Source organism: Pygocentrus nattereri, chromosome 3, assembly GCF_015220715.1.
Source record: "Pygocentrus nattereri isolate fPygNat1 chromosome 3, fPygNat1.pri, whole genome shotgun sequence".
In the NCBI taxonomy this organism is placed as follows: Eukaryota; Metazoa; Chordata; class Actinopteri; order Characiformes; family Serrasalmidae; genus Pygocentrus; species Pygocentrus nattereri.
This window is the reverse complement of record NC_051213.1, coordinates 12,585,505-12,608,061: the sequence shown is the minus strand read 5'-3', so window position 1 is coordinate 12,608,061 and position 22,557 is coordinate 12,585,505.

The following is a 22,557-nucleotide window of genomic DNA, read 5'->3' as shown; positions in this document are numbered from 1 at the left end:
CTACATTATTCATTGTAGTGGCAGTCTCTCATGTCCCAAGCAACTAATCTCACACGGCGTCTGGCACTACGTACTCCAGTTTGACCCATTTTGTGGGTGTCTCCCTCCCATTTTCGAGCCTTTGTGAAGGAGTCTACCACAGCAGAAAGGCCTGACCTACACAAACAAGCCAGACTGTCATTTGAGGTCTTTCAAAAATGTAGCTCAGTTTTCTGTTTAGCAGAGAAAGTAAGCTTTCATTTGGCATTCAGCCATTTGCTTCATACCTTGTTTTTCAGTTTCCAGTCTTTCACTGTGACAAGTGCACCAAAGCACACAGTTAGGAGACAGTTAGTGACATGTTTTATTATTTTGACATTAGTGAAGTTACTTGAGATGGGAAATTATGTTTGTGTAAGTAACTTTGTTACTGTACTTAAGTAAATTTTTTACATATCTGTACTTTACTTGAGTAATTCTGTCACTAAATGCTTTTTACTTTTACTTGCTCCATTTTCAAACCAGGCTCTTTACATTTTTATTTTTCTATTATTGTTTTTAAATGTGGCAACTTCTATTCAGGCACCTTATCTATCAGCATGTATTTTTTTATACCATAGTACTTTTACTCCTACTTGAGTAAGGAACTTATGAACTGCTGCCATGTCTGGAAGCTGCAATGGCTCATTAGTGTAGGAAACCAATTTTAGGTCACAAATGTGATTCTTGATTTTCTGATCAAATGTAAACTTACATTTTACTGTGTCACCTTGTTACTGTGTCAGTACTATTCATGTGAAATTGATGCAGTAAATACTGAAAGTCTTAGGTTTGAGAATATTTCATACAAAGCAATTTATCTGGGCAGTAAGCATTTGTTTGTTAAATACAAATATACAATATATTGTGATTGTGTGTATTTGTGTTTATTCTAATGTTATATGGTGCTTCTACAGGCAAACATACACTTTTTTCCAATAAAGGTGCCTCAAAAGGATTGTGTGGAATGATGCCTTAGAAGAACCACTTTTAGTTCACTACCAATCCTCAGCCAGTAATCCAGCAAATAAACTTGGACCAAGCCATTAGCAACATTGAAAACATAATACAAGTGTGTTGCAATCTTGATTAGAGTGAAGTGTGGACCATCAAGTGTTTTCAGAGTAGTTCTTAGTGGCTAAAGTAGTGGTTTCCAACCTTGGTCATGGGGAACTCCTGCCTTGCTCAAACATACTCACTTCAGCTCAGGAAAGACCTGTTAATTTGCAGATTTTATTTTGATTTAGATGTGCTGGGAACAGATAACACTAAAATGGACAGAATAGGGTGCCTCCAGGACCAGGATTAAAAGCCACTACCTTGGAGAACCCTGCAATGGATGGTTCTAGGTGTGTGAAGAAAGTTTTGAAAATGTAAAGAATCTTCATTATGTAAAGATCCTATACAATTTCTTTTTCCTATAACACTCAAGTCAAGAACCATATAGGAACCTTGATGTTTAGGATTGGGGCACAGGCACTGTAGTCCTATGTTAGCCTATTTGATGGGGTAGGCCTATGTAAGCCCAGGCCCACCCCATCAATAGGGAAAGGCTGCAATTTTAAAGATAATGAAAATTGATTTATTTTAGGGTGATGAATGCACTGCTGATTTGGTTTGTATGAGCGCTTCCATTGTACTATAGCTGCTCAAAGTTATCCCACTGTATTAAGCTTCATCTTATATTCTCAGCCCATCAGTCACTGCTTAGCAAATGTTTCTTCGCCATTACCTCTGTGTTTATCTGCATTCCAGAGTTTCAATTTGCAGCTCCAGCTGTTGACAAAAGATATACCTGGGGGATTGGTAAGCATTGGAATAGGTAGGATGATGAATGCGCTGCTATTAGCAATAGGCTATATCCCGATGTTATGACATTGTAAGACATTGCAATGCGTTATAAATGTTGGCCCACCCATATTTCTGAGGACTTCCCAAAAATATATTTCTATCAATGTCACCGATTTTAGAATGTAGGATGGTGTCTTTGCTACCTTCAAGTGAAAACTTCATTTAGATGTGGAAGTGAACCGTGCACTACATCTCTTTCTCTTTCTTTGTTTCTCTTTTTCCCTTTGTGAGTTCACCTCTTTTATTACTACTCATAGACAAGAAGTATCACAAAGACACAACTGGCTTCCTTAAAGGCATAACACCTGGTTTCAGTTCAATAAAATGATGCCCCCTCTCAGCCCTGACCGAAGGACTCCCTCAAATATCTTAGCCATGTATACTGGAGATAATGTTGTGGGGTAAAAGCCTTTTGGGTGACATTGCACAATTGTTGCAATTGTTAAGCCACATCCCTTTACCTATACGATAAGTGTACCTGTGAAATTAAAAAGTGCCTGTAGATGCAAGATTGGTGTGCCTAATAAAGTGCCAGTGAATACAGCCAAAATGGGTCATCAGGGCATTAATATTCAAAAACAGAAATTATTTTTCATTCATGCATAATGAACAGACAGCAAATAAGAGAGTGAGCATGGTCCTTTTTTCTTGTAGTCCACATACTTAAGTTCTCTGTGTTAATTACCAGCAGCATCCTTTTCTATTTCTTAAATTTTTGCCACAAGATGGCAACATTACAAAGCAGTAAGGACTCAGTTTGGTGTAGCACCACACTCTCTTACTCTGTTTGCCTCTCTGCCCCCTCCTCTATCCTACACTGCTGGGTTTGTTTGTGTGCTTTGTTGTTTGGCTGTTGTACACTGCCTCGGGAGGCATGAGGAAAAGCCGCAGTCTCCGTATCACCGCTTCAACACAGCATTCATGCTTTGCAGAATAAACCAAACAGAATAAGTGAATAAAAGCCAAAAGTCTGTTGTTTCTTTTCCCAGTGCAAGCTTTCATCTGGATCGCGAAAGATTCAGACGCTTGAGAGAGAAAACTGCAGCGTTCTCAGTGGAACGTTTTCACTGTTTCGGAGATTACTTAGCTTTTGTCATAAATCTTGCCAGAACATAATATCATGTGAACAGAGAGTTCAATAAATCCTTTATTTATCAAAACAATGTGAGATTACAAATCCAAACAGAATTTATATTAGGGAACGTTGAAAGGGGATTAATTATGTATGAAATGCTTTTGGCAAATAAAGTTTCTAACTGTACATGTTAACTTTTCTGGCTTTAAATTTCGGATCAAAATGAAGGTTCTTTGAACTTTGAAAGTAGAAGTATGAATACAGATAGAATAGAATAGAATAGAATTCGACTTTGTCATTGCGTATGTCGCAAGTACAAAGCAACGAAATGCAGTTTGCATCCATCCAGAAGTGCTTAGCAGAAATATAAATACGTATGTTACAAATGTACAGTAAATATAGTATATACAGGTTAAAAATATGAGGGGGTATAGACATGAAGGGGGTTATACAGGTTATAAACAAAAATGTACAGGTTATATATTTGTAGGGGTATAAAGTACTATGAACTATGAATAAATATGAAGGGGTATAAAGTACTATGAACAGGTTATAAATATGTAGGGGTATAAAGTACTATGAACTATGAATAAATATGAAGGGGTATAAAGTACTATGAACAGGTTATAAATATGTAGGGGTATAAAGTACTATGAACTATGAATAAATATGAAGGGGTATAAAGTACTATGAACAGGTTATAAATATGAAGGGGGATAAGTATGTACTTATGAACAGGTAGAATATTTACACAGTATGTACAATAATGGGCAGTATATACAACAGATGTAAGTTCTGGTAAGTGGTGTTTAAGTCTGTGTGTTATTGGTGTGTGTTAGGGTACAGTCCATTGTTATTTGTTTAGATATCAGGAGGCAGAGTTCAGGAGTGTGACAGCTGTTGGAAAGAAGCTGTTCCGGTACCTGGTGGTCTTAGTTCGGAGGCTCCTGTAGCGCCTCCCAGAGGGCAGGAGGGTGAAGAGTCTGCGTGCTGGGTGACTTGGTTCTTTGTTGATTTTCGATGATGCGCTGGGCAGCTTTCACCACGCTCTGCAGCGCCTTCTGGTCTGAGGCAGAGCAGCACCCGTACCATACTGTGATACAGTTGGTCAGGATGCTCTCAGTGGAATACAGATATGACAATGCCCACAACCTTCACCTTAATTACTTGTCTGAACTTCATAAATTAATAGTTGATTCATTCATTTGATCATTTGAGGTAGATAGATAGATAGATAGATAGATAGATAGATAGATAGATAGATAGATAAGATAGATAGATAGATTGTGAGAAGACAACTCAACACTATGAGTCTGAAAGAATGTGTAGCTGTCAAGAAGCCGCTAATGTTCTAAGAGCAATGGACTGACCATGCCAGAGTCCAGACCTCAACATAATTAAATGTGTTTGGGATAGCTTGGACTGTAAAAGAAAAAAAAATGCAACAAACTACTAAGACAAAACGTTGGAGGTGTGGAAAAACATCCTTGTAGAAAAACTGAAACCAAGTCTCACAAAAGAATAGAAACTATGATAAAGGAAAAGTGTGGACATACTAACCAATGGAAATTGATATTATACTTAGTTGTTGAGGTTCTGTGTGATTTTCTCTTAAATATATGCTTTCTGATATTTTCCTGTAGCTAAAAACTGAGTAAATTTTGCTTATTGGACATTTTGACTGGAAATGATGTAAATAAAGCGTGGTCTCTGACTTTTGCACTGTGTTGTCAGTACATATATGATAAGTGTGATTATAAACTGATTGTATTGACAGTCATGAGGCCAATTCCGAAACAGCTGATGATGAAGTTTCATCTAATAAAACATAAAAAACGCAAGTACAAGAAATGGTAAACCAATTTGTAGAACGTGAGCTTTCTCTCATAATGGTAACGGCAGTAAGTCTTTGTTAATTACAAATATGTAAAGTCTTAGTTTATAGGTGTACACATATGGTTATCTTCAGTTTTGCACAGTGATTGCCAGCAATGTTTATGTCTAGGACTGACAGGAGCACATAAGTGCCAGCTTTCTTTTAATGAACCATTTCTTTGTTGATTGGGAAGTGTGTTTTTGGATCATTGTCATAAAGATTCAATTTTCAAGCAAGATTTATCCTCCTGGCAAAGGCGTCCTGTTTGCTGGCCAGCATATTCTGGTATTTCTTAGAATTTACAAAACCATTGATCTTCACAATGGCCCCAGGACCACTGGCAACAAAGCAGCCCCAGAGCATCAAACTATATTTTACAGTAGCTTTGTTGTTCTTTTAGCTACACACAGGCCTCTTCTTAGAGCAAACTTGTGATGGTTCTGGCCAAAAAGCTGAACTCATCTAATTAAAGCTCCCAGCTCCCAGCCAGTAAAGTGGCAATAACATTTCACAAACCCTTGGTATTTCACTTTGTTCCTATATAACTCTTTTTAAATAGCTTTTTTGATGTGATCTAACAGTATTTTCTAATAAAATTGTATTTTTTTTAACTGTGAAAATCAGATTTTTTTAAATGCCACCATCACAATCCTTCCTTCACATTGAGCTTGCATTTACTTACTGGCAAATTAACTGTCTATTCTATTTGTTCCAGTTGTATTGTATATAGACAGTATTCAGACATGGCACTGATTAAGGTTTAGACTTGGGTGCCAGGGTCTAAATAATAATAAGTTTAATTTATTTATCACTTTCTCAAAAGGATATAAAGTCATTTAGCTGAAAAGAGATGCAGGGGAAAGTCCCTCTTAGGTCTGGAAACTTTGTAGCTACAGTGTAGTGTCACACAGGCAGCAGTCCCAGGCAGCCTCATTGCTGCAATATAGCAAAGCTCATGCGGCTGGCCTTGGAAGGCTTGTAGCCTGGATGGAGTCCAAAGAGTCCTAAGCTGTGGGGGAAGGTCCCGATCAGCTTGGCAGTCCTCGTAGTGGTGGTATGGTGTCATTCCAGTGGCCAGTGTGAGAAGCCTCTGAGCCATGGAGGACATTCACTCTCAACCACTAGCATGGCCCATATGGTGGCAAAGTCCTCGGGCAGCAGGAAAACATTGAAACATACAGACATACAACATACAGTATACAAACACAATGAAATGTGTTTATGCCAGAGCCCATATGCATGCCATCATACATGCACACACTTGTTTAAATGAGGGCTCTTCATAATTAAAGAAGGTAAACAAGTCTTGTATCCAAACAGAGGGCCAAATCTGGGGGGTTTTCAATCACATTGAGGCTACTGACACTTTGAATTGGATTCTGATTTCTTTTGACTGCATGAAAAACAAGAATTAACACATCCAGGAAGCATTGTGATTGGACTACAATCGTATTACTACAATAAAATTACAATTACAATCAAGTCACATTTAGAGGTGGTGTTTTGACCACTTTCAACACAATTGTGAATGAAATATGTTTTCTGCATACAATTACAGAAGTCTTGACTTCTCTCTTATGTCTGAAAAGTCCTCTGGACACTAATGACACTGACAACTGCTGAAATCACAGCAGCTGCAGGACAAGGTCTTCTCTACCATTGTAGATGATCCGTTGCCTGTTTTTTTCTGATATTTTACATCATATGAAACACAGGCAGTACAGGTGATAAACCATACTTATAGTCTGTCACCAGGTGTAACACAGAAACAACATTTGTATTGATGTGATATTCCATCCATCCATCCATCCATTTTCCAAGCCGCTTCTCCGTCAGGGTCGCGGGGGGGAGCTGGAGCCTATCCCAGCAGTCTTCGGGCGGAAGGCAGGATACACCCTGGACAGGTCGCCAGTCCATCGCAGGGCAGACACACAGACACAGACAGTCACTCACACACTCACACCTAGGTACAATTTAGCATGTCCAATTGGCCTGACTGCATGTCTTTGGACTGTGGGAGGAAACCGGAGAACCCGGAGGAAACCCACGCAGACACGGGGAGAACATGCAAACTCCACACAGAGAGGACCCTGGTCACCCTGCCAGGGAATCGAACCCAGGCCCTCCTTGCTGAGAGGCGACAGCGCTACCCACCACGCCACCGTGCCGCCCTGATGTGATATTGAAAAATGAAAAATGAACTAAACACTCAACTGACTCATAGTACCACATCAACATATCAATGATGTAGCAGCAGTGAATACATTCAATACAGTATCATCAGACCTTTAATTAACTGTGTAAATAAAATTTGCTTATAACCTGCTGAATTCAGTTATTTTTCACTTTATTTGAAGTGTCCAAAATCATATCTGTAGATGTAAACTTGAGAAATCATTGAGTATGTAACGGGAATAATGTAGACCATTTCAACATCCTCAACACGCTCTTATACACATGCTGCTCACACCATCCTGTAAGTGGACTTTAACTGGATTAAGTTTTGGTTAAAGTTAAGGTCAGGATTAGGACCAGGTGAGGGCAGGATTAGGTTTTGGGTTGAGGTTTAGGTTAGGGTTAGGATTAGGTTGGGTAAGGTTAGGTTTTGTAATATAATTAACATATCAAGTCTACTTGATGCAACATATCAACAATAAATCTGCTTAATGTAAGTAATGTACTAACAGTATATCTTCAAGATATTTACATCAATGTATTCAGATGCTTCACTACTGCTACTTCACAGATATGTTGTTGATGTGTTACTGATACTCTGTTAATTAAGTTTATTAATCATCTACACTGCTCAAAAAATAAAGGGAACACAAACAACACAATATAACTCCAAGTAAATCAAAATTCTGTGAAATCAAACTGTCCACTTAGGAAGCAAAACTGATTGACAATCAATTTCACAGCTGTTGTGTAAATGGAACAGACAACAGGTGGAAATTATTGGCAATTAGCAAGACACACTCAATAAAGGAGTGGTTCTGCAGGTGGGGACCACAGGCCACTTCTCAGTACCTTTCTGCTTTCTGGCTGATGTTTTGGTCACTTTTGAATGTTGGTGGTGCTTTCACACTCGTGGTAGCATGAGACGGACTCTACAACCCACACAAGTGGTTCAGGTAGTGCAGCTCATCCAGGATGACACATCAGTGCGAGCTGTGGCAAGAAGGTTTGCTGTGTCTGTCAGCGTAGTGTCCAGAACCTGGAGGCGCTACCAGATGACAGGCCAGTACACCAGGCGTCGTGGAGGAGGCCGTAGGAGGGCAACAACCCAGCAGCAGGACCGCTACCTCCGCCTTTGTGCAAGGAGGAACAGGAGGAGCACTGCCAGAGCCCTGCAAAATGACCTCCAGCAGGCCACAAATGTGCATGTGTCTGCACAAACGGTTAGAAACCAACTCCATGAGGATGGTATGAGTGCCCGACGTCCACAGATCGGGGTTGTGCTCACAGCCCAACACTGTGCAGGACGCTTGGCATTTGCCAGAGTACACCAGGATTAGCAAATTCACCACTGGCGCCCTGTGTTCTTCACAGATGAAAGCAGGTTCACACTGAGCACATGTGACAGACGTGACAGAGTCTGGAGACGCTGTGGAGAGTGATCTGCTGCCTGCAACATCCTTCAGCATGACCGGTTTGGCAGTGGGTCAGTAATGGTGTGGGGTGGCATTTCTTTGGAGGGCCGCACAGCCCTCCATGTGCTTGCCAGAGGTAGCCTGACTACCATTAGGTACCGAGATGAGATCCTCAGACCCCTTGTGAGACCATTTGCTGGTGCAGTTGGCCCTGGGTTCCTCCTAATGCAGGACAATGCTAGACCTCATGTGGCTGGTGTGTGTCAGCAGATCCTGCAAGATGAAAGAATTGAAGCTATGGACTGTTCCCCAGACCTGAATCCGATTGAGCACATCTGGGACATCGTGTCTCGCTCCATCCACCAACGCCACGTTGCACCACAGACTGTCCAGGAGTTGGCGGATGCTTTAGTCCAGGTCTGGGAGGAGATCCCTCAGGAGACCATCCGCCACCTCATCAGGAGCATGCCCAGGCATTGTAGGGAGGTCATACAGGCACATGGAGGCCACACACAATACTGAGCCTCATTTTGACTTGTTTTAAGGACATTACATCAAAGTTGGATCAGCCTGTAGTGTGTTTTTCCACTTTAATTTTGTGTGTGACTCCAAATCCAGGCCTCCATTGGTTAATAAATTCAATTTCCATTGATGATTTTTGTGTGATTTTGTTGTCAGCACATTCTACTTTGTACAGAACAAAGTATTCAGTGAGAATATTTCATTCATTCAGATCTAGGATGTGTTATTTTGGTGTTCCCTTTATTTTTTGAGCAGTGTATAAAACTCCAAATAAAGTGTTCCAAAAATACTTCATAAGAATGAAAAGGACAAGTATTTCTCTAACACACACCTGTCAGTATGTTTGTGGCTTATATTAATATGACATTTTTTGTCACATTAATTGTGAATTCCAGAGCCGAGTGTATTAGACACCAAAAACATTGATTATTTGGCTGGTCACAGTTCTCAAACTCTCAAAGTGAAGACAGCCTATTCTAGTATAAAAGATATAGAGACCAATGAACACACACTCCTGAGAACCTGTACCACTTCATGCTATATATAATCCAAGTGTTGAAATCATGGCCGTGAAGGACCATCACTTCTCTCAGTAAAGTAAGATATGCCTGAGGCTGGCACTGGAACCCAGTGGCAGGTATGGAAATCTTTGCAGGTGATCTTGCTTTATGGCTGTCAGCTAGTCATAAGTCAATGAGAGCTGGGGGAATGAGTGACAGAGCAAAGCGAGGTAACAGCAGAACAGTGTGCCCAGAACAAAGAGTACCTCTCAGTCTTTGAATGGCCCACTCTGCCTCTCCGAGTGGCTTTATGGGCACAGTAAATCATAGCTAGCTCCATCATAAAAGCATATTCCTCGATTGATTCTGTGATTCTGCTTCTTGGTCTGGGTTAATGGCAACTTCGGCCTGGTCCTCCAACCATGCTTTATCATTACGGGTAGAAGGTCAGCCTCATTCGTCGTCATAGAGAGTATTTTTTCTCATAGTGACCTTCTATGGACATAGGGAGTGTATATTATTGGGATGCTTTTATTTTCAAATGTGCACCATTAGTCATGATTACCCCTAAATGCAGGCAGAACACTCTGTGCTTTCTTGAAAGCCTGCTGGAATAGTGGTGTTTGTGCTTTAAGGAGAAAATCTTGGAGCAAAAGAAGCAAAAGAAAAGTGATTTTTTTTCTCTTGCTTTAATCACCTCAATCTTCCATTTCCCACATGCTGTTCTGAGCTTCTTTTAAACAGCCAGATTGTGTTCACACATCGCTTCCCTGGCGAAGACATTAAAAGAAGATTTTAATTTCTTAGATAAGCAGCATCTCTACTTCTGGAAAAGAACAAAAGTCCTTCTTTTTACTGGAGGACAGCCAAGAAGCCTGCAAGAGTGCCTCTGAGCAGTCCTAAAAGAGAAATGAAGCTAGATAAAACGCTGCCCAGCTGTCCAGGCATAACAAAAACACACTTCTGCAAAGTTAACAGAACAGCAGCTGGAACTGATTCGCTGGCACTTATAGGAGCTACATGTGAGATTAAACCAGTAATTGGACTTTTGCTTCCAGAATCTGCCATGGCTGCTGATAATATAAGCTGTATGTCTTCTGAGTGCAAGTAGGAACCTGAATGATCTTTTTGCTTAGTTTGTGTGACTCAAGAACACAGAATGCAGCACAGTAACATAACCAGATGCAGTGTGCATTGTGGTTAATTGGACAGTAATACATTTTTTGCTATTTTGTTCTGTGCCCTACAGTATTGGAGCCGAAATGAAACAATGACTATGACTAGCAGGGGAATTCTGATTTTTCAAACTTTCCGCATATCTATCTTATCAAAATGTAAACAGAGTGTCACTCAAAGGGGTTTGATGTGACACAATGTCTCTGGCTTCAGCTTAGGTGAAACCATTTCATGTGACAGGTATCTGTGAGGTAGCTTTTAGACGCATTGAACCTTTCAAATGTCTGGTTCCTATGACTGCCATTGTGTACGTTCTGTTTCTCTAGAACAGTGGTCACCAACCCTGGCCCTGAAGATCTACCTTCCTGCAGATTCTAGTTTCAGCCACAATGTGCCACACCTGCTCTAGCTAATTAGCTTCTTTGGAGATCCTTGATTGGCTGAATCAGATGTATTAGTGTTGGGTAAAGAGGAAGCAGCATTTTAGACGCAGGTTGGAACTAAACTCTGCAGGAAAGTTGATCTCTGGAAGGAAGGTTGGTAACCACATTAAACTACTCTCAAAGAATTATGAATTATGGAGGCATTTTGTAAATTTGTGCAGGATTTCAGCTTCTATTTGAGGATATTTACACTTACATTGTGAGAACTATGTAAGAAAACAGGCCCTGTTTATACATAATTCCACCGTTTGAGTACAACTGTCATATTTAGTACTTGGTTATAGTTACATTTACATTTACATTTACAGCATTTAGCAGACGCTCTTATCCAGAGCGACTTACAAGAAGTGCTTTGTCAATCTAGAGAAAGTATCTTTGCTAGTTACCAATAGCTTAGAGAAAAAGACAGTCCTGAGCTCAGATACTGCTAGAAACAAATATGTCACTGCAGACACCAAGAGAAAAAGAAACAGAGTTGAACGCAGAACTCTGTGCCATTCAATGCAATACAATAACAATAAGATACAATACAATAAATAAAATAAGTGCAGCTTATAGTTCAATGCTCATTTAAGTGCTGTGTAAAGAGATGAGTCTTCAGTCTGCGTTTGAGGACAGCAAGAGACTCTACTGTTCGGACAGCCAGTGGGAGTTCATTCCACCACCTGGGTGCCAGTACAGAGAACATTCTCGACGCTTGTCTTCCGTGCACCTTGAAGGATGGCGGGTCAAGCCGAGCTGTACTCGAAGCTCGAAGGGCTTGTGGTATAGTTCAAGATTTCACCATTGCCATCAAGTAGGTAGGGGCTGGTCCATTTTTGGCTTTGTAGGCAAGCATTAGGGTTTTAAATCTGATGCGCGCAGCTGCAGGAAGCCAGTGAAGGGATCGCAGCAATGGGGTGACGTGGCTGAACTTGGGGAGATTGAAGACGAGTCATGCTGCCGCATTCTGGATGAGTTGCAGAGGCTTGATGGTCTGCATGGGAAGACCAGCCAAGAGTGAGTTGCAGTAGTCAAGCCTTAAGATGACCAGAGACTGCACTAGCACCTGGGTAGCCTCTCGGGTGAGGAAGGGTCGGATCCTCCGGATGTTGTACAGTAGATACCTGCATGACCGAGTCAGGTTCGCGATGTGAGTCGAGAACGATAACTGGCCATCCAGGGTCACACCAAGACTTCTTGCCTCTGCAGATGGAACAATCAGGGAGTTCTCGAATGAGATGGCAAGATCATGAGGACCTGTAGTCGCAGGGATGAATATTAGCTCAGTCTTGCTGGGATTGAGCTTCAGGTGGTGGGCTGCCATCCATGTAGAGATGTCAGACAGGCATGCCGAGATGCGACTGGAAACCTGTGTGTCAGAGGTAGAGAAAGAAAACATTAGTTGAGTGTCATCAGCATAACAGTGGTAAGAGAAGCCATGAGAAGGTATTACATCACCAAGAGAGCTAGTGTAAAGAGAAAAGAGAAGAGGACCCAGGACCAAGCCTTGGGGGACGCCAGTGGAGAGCCTGCATGGAGAGGATGTGAACCCTCTCCATGTTACCTGATAAGAGCAATCCTCCAGGTAGGACTTGAACCACTTCCACGCATAACCAGTGATTCCGAGGTTGGTGAGGATGTCCAGAAGGATCGTATTGTTGACTGTATCAAAAGTTTTTATAATTTTTATATTTATAAATAAATGTATAGTCATAAATTGCTGCAATTGCTGCTGTCCAGAAAAAAACTCAAACAAAACAAATATCTCCATTTTTTGCAATTTTTATTTTTCTGCATTTCTACATTTTCCCTTTATTTTAAATGTTATGAATTTTGTGATTAATGGACCAATATAAATGCTCAAAAATTTCAATTTACATTAAAATGTAAAGCATGTTTTTACATTCTCCTCTAAATTTACCACTTTAAATACATATATATATATATTTCTTGTGTATCAGCGAAGAGGCTTTCTTCTGGGACGACGGCAATGCAGACCGAGTTGATGTGGCGTATAGTCTGAAAACTGACAGGCTGACCTCCCACTTCTTCAACCTCTGCAGCAATGCTGGCAGACTCATGCGTCAATTTTTTTAAGCCTACCTCTAGATATGACTCTGAACACGTGGACTCTTTGGCTCTCGGCTTCTTTGGGCAACCCTGGTAAGGACTGTTCCTTGTGAGACCTGTCCTGGAAAACCGCTGTATGGCCTTGGCCACCGTGCTATAGCTCAGTTTCAGGGTGTTAGCAATCTTCTTATAGCCTATAAATCTTTGTGGAGAGCAACAATTCTATTTCTCACATGCTCAGAGAGTTCTTTGCCATGAGGTGCCATGTTGAATATCCAGTGGCCAGTATGAGCGATTTGTACCCAAAATACCAAATTTAACAGCCCTGTTCCCCATTCACACCTGGAACCTTGTAACTCTAACAAGTCACATGACACCAGAGAGGGACAATGATACATTTGGGGACACTGTAAGGTGTGAACTACAGCAAAAGGAAAGTGGAAACATCCAGTTCCTGTGGAAATAAGACCTGGCATAGCTATTGAGAATGAGAGATTACAATTGTGGAGGAGGAGGAACATGCAGCCATTGTTACTCTCACAGGACACTTGCAATAAATATTTTAATTATTATCCTGCATTCATGTGAGTGTATATTCAGGTACAAAATTAATTATTAAAGGTATTATACAGATTTTGATGAAGCTCCATTTATACAGCTATGACAAAACATATTGCTTTTAAACCAAAAAAAAACTCTTTGTAAGGGTCAAATTAGAGAAATTGAGATGAATGCGATTAACTACATAAAATGATGTGATGGATCGTGATTAATTATTTTAAACATGTAAAAATCCTATCAAATACCCTTGAATTATAGTTGATGTCTCACACTTTAGTCTCACAGTCACTGCGACTTATGACCAGTGCTACAGCCAGGGCACTCTTTTCAAACACATCCGAGTTGACTAACCAGTTAATTATCAGGTTTATTAGGCAGGCCACAAACTGTGCTCCTTAGAACTGGGATGGAGCAGTGATATATTCTGGTTAATGGCATATGTTGAATATGCGCAGCTCATTTATAAAGGTCATATGAGTATTATTAAATGTGATTTAAATGGAAAGCCCATTACTTTTTTAAACATGCCATTGGTAGAACAGAGATCTAGTATCCTACAAGCAGCTATGTAGATATTTTACATATAAAACAAATTAAAATGCACAAACGGATGCTTGATGGATGATCTTGAGACAAATGCAACATATCAGAAGATTTTTAAGAATAGAATTAAGAAACTGTTGAAACATGCCTAGCAGTTAGACAAAGACCTTTGGTATTGCCCCCTCAAGATGGGTGCAGAGTATGCATCTGATTTGTTAAGATCTGAAAGAAGACCTGCCAAAAGTCGAGACTGGAAAGAAGAATGTGGGCCATTCCTGTTGCATACTGGATTGATCTGAATGGCTTATCTCATATGCCAGACAGCCTGTGACATTTGCTGCTCCATACATGGTGATGCTGGCAGCCTTTCACCAGCAGGTGGCAAAGCTGAGCTACCAGATATTTGCTTGAGTGAGCACATATGTGTCTATGCTTTAAATTATGTATAGGTGTGGAGTCTTTTTGTGTATGTATGTGTTGCATGTGCTTGCTTGTGCATGTGTCTTTCTTTATAATGGAGAAATTGGAGTTTATATTGAAGTGAAAACGGTGGGGGTTGTGCACACATTGGATATGTGGTTGGCCTTGAGGGCATAATCTTGCTTTGAAACTTTCGGTGGGAGATTTTTGTCAAGCCATGATGAAACTTGTATAGCTATGAAAATAATGCAGCAGTATGGGATCTGCTGCTCTGCTTTCCTGGCTGTGTACCGCAAGCTCCTGATTCTGAAGTTCCCTCTGCATCATGCAAGCACTGTAATTCTATCATAATTATGCTTGCAATGTGATTACTGTGACAAAGAGAGGAGGAACCAATGAAATCTCTCTCTACTTTTCCTTCCAGTTAGGTGCATGATGATTGCTTGGATCATTTTTTAGTATGTATGTGTGAATGTAGCTGAAACCACCTATTCTGTCCAGTAGTAATTTGTTTGGTCTCTAACCCATTAACATTCCAATTTTGCTATAATTTTCCCATAATCGCATTTCACACTGATTATGGTGAGCTTGAAAATTTACAACATCTGCCTTTTTGAGGACCTGGATTTCTCTGGTGAATTTATCCATGTGCACTGACCCTGAGTGAACTGTGTTAGCAGAGAGCACTTCTTCTGGTCTCTCCATTCCTCTCTTGTTCTCACATATCATTCTCTTTCTCCTGTTCTTGTTCAACTGTCTGTGATGAGGCACTGCTGTCAGAAATCTTCCATCATGTTATTCAGGGAGTTCAAGAGTAGCACAAAAGGTTTGGGTGTCAAGATCAAGATCAAGAGATCAATAACATCTTTATTGTCATTCCAACCATACACAAGTACACAGTGGAATGAAATAACATTCCGCCAGGACCTCAGTGAAACTGAAGCCCTATTGGAGCCGTATTAGTTTAACCCTGGTTGGTGCTGTATTTAAAATGGGGAATCCATTTTTTTCATTCTGCATAATTAAATAATTCAAGTGCAAACAAAGTCATTCTGAGTGGTTTGGTGTGAAATGTAACATTCTAAACTTAGATGCCATTTACACCTGGTCACTTCATGTGAGTAGTATCTGGATTGTATCCTAATAAATTTTTGCCATGTATTTACTCTTGATAGTTCAATGTGTCTCTGGTTCTGATTGCTATGGTGGACGAATATGCAAATCTGCATTTTATATGGAAGCTGTTCTCTGAGAGCTGTTTGAATATTCCATGGTTCCTGTAAGTCGTCTGCAGTTTGTTTTGCACAGTAGTGTCTGTCCATATTAATGCTATTAAGCATTATGTTGCATCTGGTCCCCAACCACAGATCTTGTGTTCAGTGATGTACTGTATGGGGAGGAGTTGTTGTATCAGGAGGGGCTTTGGTTGTTGGATGTGTCTCGGGGAGATGGGTGTATTTACACTGCTATAGCATGTGGCTGAAGTGTGTCTCAGACCACCTCCTGAAGTGGTTTATGCCTCTGTTTTAAATGAGGTGTGTTTTTATGTTTGCATATTTATTTGGCTTGACCTAATCCACATATAATCCTCGAAGTGAAGTGACCAGGGGTCTTAGTGAGTCAGAATTGTTCACAGTGGTGGTGATAGGAAGATGTCTGAAGCATTAAATGTCTACATCAAAAAAACTGTTACCAAAAACGGTTACAAATGCATTACTTGATGCCTTACATGTTTTCTTTAATAGTTATGAAATAAGGTTTTTAATCAATTCTTGACACACATTGAATTGTAAAACAAAATAGTCCCCAAATAAAAAAATAATTTTCTATTATTTTACTATTATCACCTAAACATACAAAGATTCGGACACACATAGGTTTGATGGTCATGGTTAGTAAATAACATGACAATGCTTTGTAGACATTGTGCCCCCTGCTTCCTAAAAAACAGTAAGTTTTGCTACAATGCACATTTTACATCAAAACACTCAGAATGACTGTTTATAGCTCAAACAACTGAATTATGCAGAAATAATAATAAAAACCCTGTAGAATTCCTCTGTAAGCGTAACGCTGGGGAGCGAGGAGGCGGACACATACGCTGAGATAAGCAAGTTTTATTTTGGGCAAATCCAGGGTCGTGGTCGATACAGTCCAGGTTCAGGTAGCCAACAGGAAGAGCAGGAGGGACAGACATGACAAGGAACACAGAAATCCTAATACTTAACAAAACACTTCGAAAAGAACAAACAAAACATTGAACACATCAAACAAATCAAACATGAATCATATCAAACAAAGACCAGCACCAGACTAAGGAAAACACAGGGCTTAAATACAAGAGGGCTAACAAGGGTTCATAAGACACAGGTGGAAAACAGGTGGAAACAAGGGCGGAGACAAGAAACAAGGGGCAGAACCGTAGGAAACCAAACAAAGAAGCACATGGACAAGACTAAAAGGTAAACAGAAGCACATGGGGAGACTGGGAGGGGCTAATCGTGACAGTAAGTGATTGCCATTAAGATTTATGATTTTTTTTTTTCTAGTATGAATCTGCTGTGTCCATAGCCTGACAGTAAAATTACAGAGTTAATCACCATCTCTAATTATCTGAACCTGGAGCTTCATCAGTAATAGTCAATTCCAAATCACCTCAGGCTAATGTAATAACAAAACCTGATAATGCCCTGTGCAGTAATATTATTGTTATTGAGTGTGGTGCCTGTCGAATTACGATGTTGTGATATACTTTATAGGTGTATAATTACAGACTGACTACAACTCATCTTTTTCATGAACAAACTGCATCAGTCACCATACAGTCTTTCATTAATGGTCAGTTTCTGACCACAGGACCAGTGAGACATCAAGCGTGCTCTGTAGACAACAGTACAAGACTAGGCTCCGAGTGTGTGTGCTTGTGTGCCTGAATTGGTGAGTGATTATAACGACAAGCACTAGAGGCCTTCCTCAGACCTTGCTTCAGGTGCTCTCTTCATGCTCGGCTTGTCTTCAGTCAGTACCCCAGAGTTTAACACCACTCTCTCCCTCTCTCTGGCTGTTTCTCTTTCTCTCTCTATCTTTGTCTCTCTGCAGTACCTATTTTTAGGCTGTTAGTATGTCTGAGAGTCTTTTTGTCCTCCATGGTCCACTGGAAACATGATTGAACCAGGCTTTGTGCAATACACATTAATGAAATGTTCTTCCACACAGACTACACCCAGCTGTCGTGTAAGAATGCTTAAGAATTCCAGTGCATGTATGATGTAAATTAAAGTAATGCACAACTCCAAATCTGTTTAAAGAATAAAAATGAAAACGAATACAATTTTGCAAATAACTTAAATAAAACGAAAAATAAAATCATCCATAACAGAAATGTTCTCTTGAAGTCTCTGTGACTGGTTAGTTGTGTTATTTTTGTCTTTGGTCTATCTCCAAAGCCCAAAATGTGTTTGAATAAACAACATGTTTTGAGTGCTTTTATTCAATAAATCATCATATGCATCTTGAGATCTGGCTGTCAATGATGGAATGAGATATAACTTTTTTTAGCTTCTCCAACCTTTTTAACTCCTGTCACTACACAATTAATTACTGAACCATTACTGAACTAATGACTGGACTGACTTAATTATCTCATTCCCACAGCTTATTAACTCATGGTCATGACTTAATTAACTTATTCCCATACCTCAGTAAGTTGTGGCCAAGTAAATTAAATCATTAAGCCACAACTTAACTATAGCAATGTATCTTGCTAGTTTTAGGCACAATTTAACTGACTTGTTCTCAAGCCTTACTTAGCTTTACTTAGTCATGGCTACATGGTCACAACTTTGAAATATCTTGTTCCCATGCTTTACTAATTCATCGCCATGACTTCAAAAACTTTAGTATCTTGTTCCTATGTATTTCTACATCATTGCCACAGCTTAATTGTAAGGTTGTAAGTCACTCCATCTACATGTGCAAAGCAAAAGCCATATATCAACACCCAGAAATGGCACCACCGGCTTCTCCGGGCCCGAGCTCATCTGAGATGGACTGACACAAAGTGGAAAAGTGTCCTGTGGTCTGACGAGTCCACATTTCAAATTGTTTTTGGAAATCATGGACGTCGTGTCCTCCGGGCCAAAGAGGAAAAGGACTGTCCAGATTGTTATCAGCGCAAAGTTCAAAAGCCAGCCTCTCTGATGGTGTGGGGGTGTGTTAGTCCCCATGGCATGGCTTAACTTGCACATCTGTCAAGGCGCCATTAATGCTGAAAGGTACATACAGGTTTTGAAGCAATATATGCTGCCATCCAAGCAACGTCTTTTTCAGGGACGTCCCTGCTTCGTAGTAAAAGAGTGCGGGTACTAGACTGGCCTGCCTGCAGTCCAGACCTGTCTCCCATTGAAAATGTGTGGCGCATTATGAAGTGCAAAATACGACAACGGAGACCCTGGACTGTTGAGCAACTGAAGTTGTACATCGAACAAGAATGGGAAAGAATTCCACCTACAAAGCTTCAACAATTAGCGTCCTCAGTTCCCAAACGCTTATTGAGTGTTGTTAAAAGGAAAAGTGATGTAACACAGTGGTAAACATGCCCCTGTCCCAACTTCTTTGGAACGTGTTACAGGCATCAAATTCAAAATGAGTGAATATTTGCAAAAAACATTCAAGTTTATCCGTTTGAACATTAAATATCTTGTCTTTGTAGTGTATTCAATTGAATATAGGTTTAAAAGGATTTGCAAATAATCATATTCTGTTTTTATTTATGTTTTACACAATGTCCCAACTTCATTGGAATTGGGGTTGTAATTGTGACTTCATTGTGCCCCCCGTCTTAGCAAGTTATGGCTACAACTTAACTATAGCAATTAAATATCTTGTTCCTATGCCTTACTAAATTGTGGCCACAACTTAATTAACTTGTTCCCATGCCTTACTAAGTTGTGACTATGACTTAGTTATTCCCACGCCTTAGCAAGTTATGGCCACAACTTAACTATACCAATTAACAAGCTGTGGTGACACACTATTTATTAAGAAGGAAAGTTTCCAGCTCTGTAAAATTGATGTACTGTAAACCAATTACATTTAAGTACATATTAAACAGATAACCAGGCCTGTCCTTGCACCTATGAGGCTACCTGCTTTATAATAACAACGTCTGGTAATACTTATGGTCTATATGTTATATTTTGGTCACAAACAATAAAAATCCAATTGTGAACATGTCCTCATCAGTGTGAACACAACTTCTGGGTTCAATAGCTTTCCAAACCTATTATTCACTTACAACTTGTGAGAATAAAAAAAAAAGTTTTGAAATGTGTGCAACAAGTTTAGAAATATGTTGGGGTTGTAAAGCAAGAACATAAGCCTTAAAATACTGGTTCTCCTCGGAGTGAACTGATTTGATTTTAATTCTGTTTCTGTATCTTGAACTTGAAGAAACCCACTGTTCTTATGACGTGCTGAGGCTGTCTGGGCTGCAATGTGAAGGGACAAATTAATGCACCTTCCTGAACTAATGGCCCCCCCCCTTTGAACAAAACTAGGAATCTCCACTGGACTCTCCGTCACACTCACTCACACACATTCACTCCTTTCTCAACCCACCCTGCCTTTTCACTCAGCTGGTGAAAGTGAAGTGTATGCTGCTAGAGTGCAGGCAGATGCACCCTGTGTGTGGATTGTGTGATTCACACCATCTCACCATTCCTCTAGAGGATCAGTGCATGATCTCTTCATCAGACCCTGTGCAGCACACTTCACACAATCTTACTCCAAAACCACAGCCTTCCTTCACATACAGCAACAAAGACCTCTGTTCACATTCCCTCCATCTGCCTGCAAACCAACAGAGCTAACCCGTGTGAGGTGTGCTCTTCCATGATTTAAAAATTCAAATATCTAATTAGTATTCCCCCCAACGCTTCCATTGTCCCACATCTCCTGATACTCCTCTCTCGCTCCCTTGCTCTTTCTCCTTTCTTTCCCATTTTCTCTCCTTCCTTCTCTCTGTCAGTGTCTTTCTCTTTCTCATTCTCTCTCTCCTTTACCCCTCCCTCTGTCTTTCTTTCTCTTTATACTTCATGCTCTCTTTACTTCTTTTGTTTCTTACTCTCTAGCTCTCTCAAGTTCTCTCTCCCCCATCTATCCTTCCTTTTCTCCCTTCTGTCCCTTCTGTCCTTTCTTCTCTCATTGGCTTCTCTCTCTCTCTCTCTCTCTCTCTCTCTCTCTCTCTCCTGGTCTCTCCTTCCTTCTCTCTGTCAGTTTTTGTCTCATTCTGTCTCCTTTACCTCTACCTCCACCTTCCTGTATCTTTATATTTCCTATTCTCTCTCCTTCCTTCTCTGTCTCTTACTCTCTCTTTCTCAATTTCACTATACTTCTCCTTCTTTTTTCCTTTCTTTGTGTTTTGCTCTCTCCCATTAAGCCCTGTTTTTCTCTCTCCTTTCTGTCCTTTCTTCTCTCATTTGCCCCCCCCCAACCCCCTCAGCCCCCCCCCAACTCCCTCAGCCCCCCCCCCACCCCCTCGCCCCCCAGTTCAACAGTGCTTTATTGGCACTTCCTCTTGCTCTCTCCCCCTTTCTACCCCTCTCTCTCTCTCTCTCTCTCTCTCTCTCTCTCTCTCTCAGTTCAACAGTGCTTTATTGGCACTTTCTCTCTCTCTCTCCCCCTTTCTTCCCCCTCTATCTCTAGGTCTCTCTCCCTCTTACATCCCTTCTCTCTCTCTCTCCTTCTCTCTCACTCTCTCTTTTTCTTTCAGTTCAACAGTGCTTTATTGGCACTTTCTCTCTCTTTGCTCTCCCCCTATCTCCACCGCCCTTACCTCCCTTCACTCTCTCTCTCTCTCTCTCTCTCTCTCTCTGTCTCTCTCTCTCTCTCTCTCTCTCTCTCTCTCTCTCTCTCTCTATCAGTTCAACAGTGCTGCTTTATCAGCCTGAATGTTACAAACAGTACAGTATTACCAAAACAACTAAACATAAATAGGAAGAAAAAGAAAAACAGACATAGAGCAACAGAAAATTGAATACAAAATTATTAATAATCAATAAAGTAAACATTCTTTCTCTCTTTTCCTTTCCCTCTGTTACTCCCAGGCCCCCTCCATAATCCCCTCAACACACTCATCTTGGTTTATTTCTCTTCAATGCCCCTTGTGGTATAACAATTCACACCCCACTATCTGTACAGCACTGTACAGCCACCCCCATCTCAACTAATGCCTACAAACAGACATTAATCTCTCTCTCTCTCTCTCTCTCTCTCTCTCTCTCTGTCTTTATCTTTTTCTCTATGCCACCTCCCCCATCTCACACATATGCTTATCTCTGTGCTTCAAGATGATATTATTTTCTACTATTGCAGCACAGGAGCAAAGTCTGAATAACCGACTGCCCCTTTGGGTCCAAAGGCACAATTAAAGCACTGTAAATTTACAAGAATTATGCGTCAACAAGAACGCATCATTCCTGACTGCATTGGATAAAAATTCTCCCTGTAACTCCCAGTTTATTCAACAAAAATAATTAACAGAAACATTATAATGCTGTGCAGGTATTGCAGGGTGCACCAGAGGTGGCGTGAGTGGCATGATCACACAGGCTGCTTATTCATATTTAAGCCACTGTTTCTGGCCTGTTGCGCATTTTTATGGTCCATATTCAGTGCAGGGCTGGCTTGTGAAATCAATACCATTCAATAATTGAAAGCACATTAACACAGAAAGTCACCAGAGCAAATGTAGGTAGTGCACTGTTTGACTTCCAAAAGAAGCATTTGTGTGAGATTAACTACTGCTTGCATGCTTGTGTGATGCTCCCATCTGTGTGGGTAGATGTTGCAATGTCTCAAACCTGTTTTCTCCAGAAAATGGAGATTCTTTAATGTTGTTTTCTCATGTCAAAATGTCTCCAGCTCCACT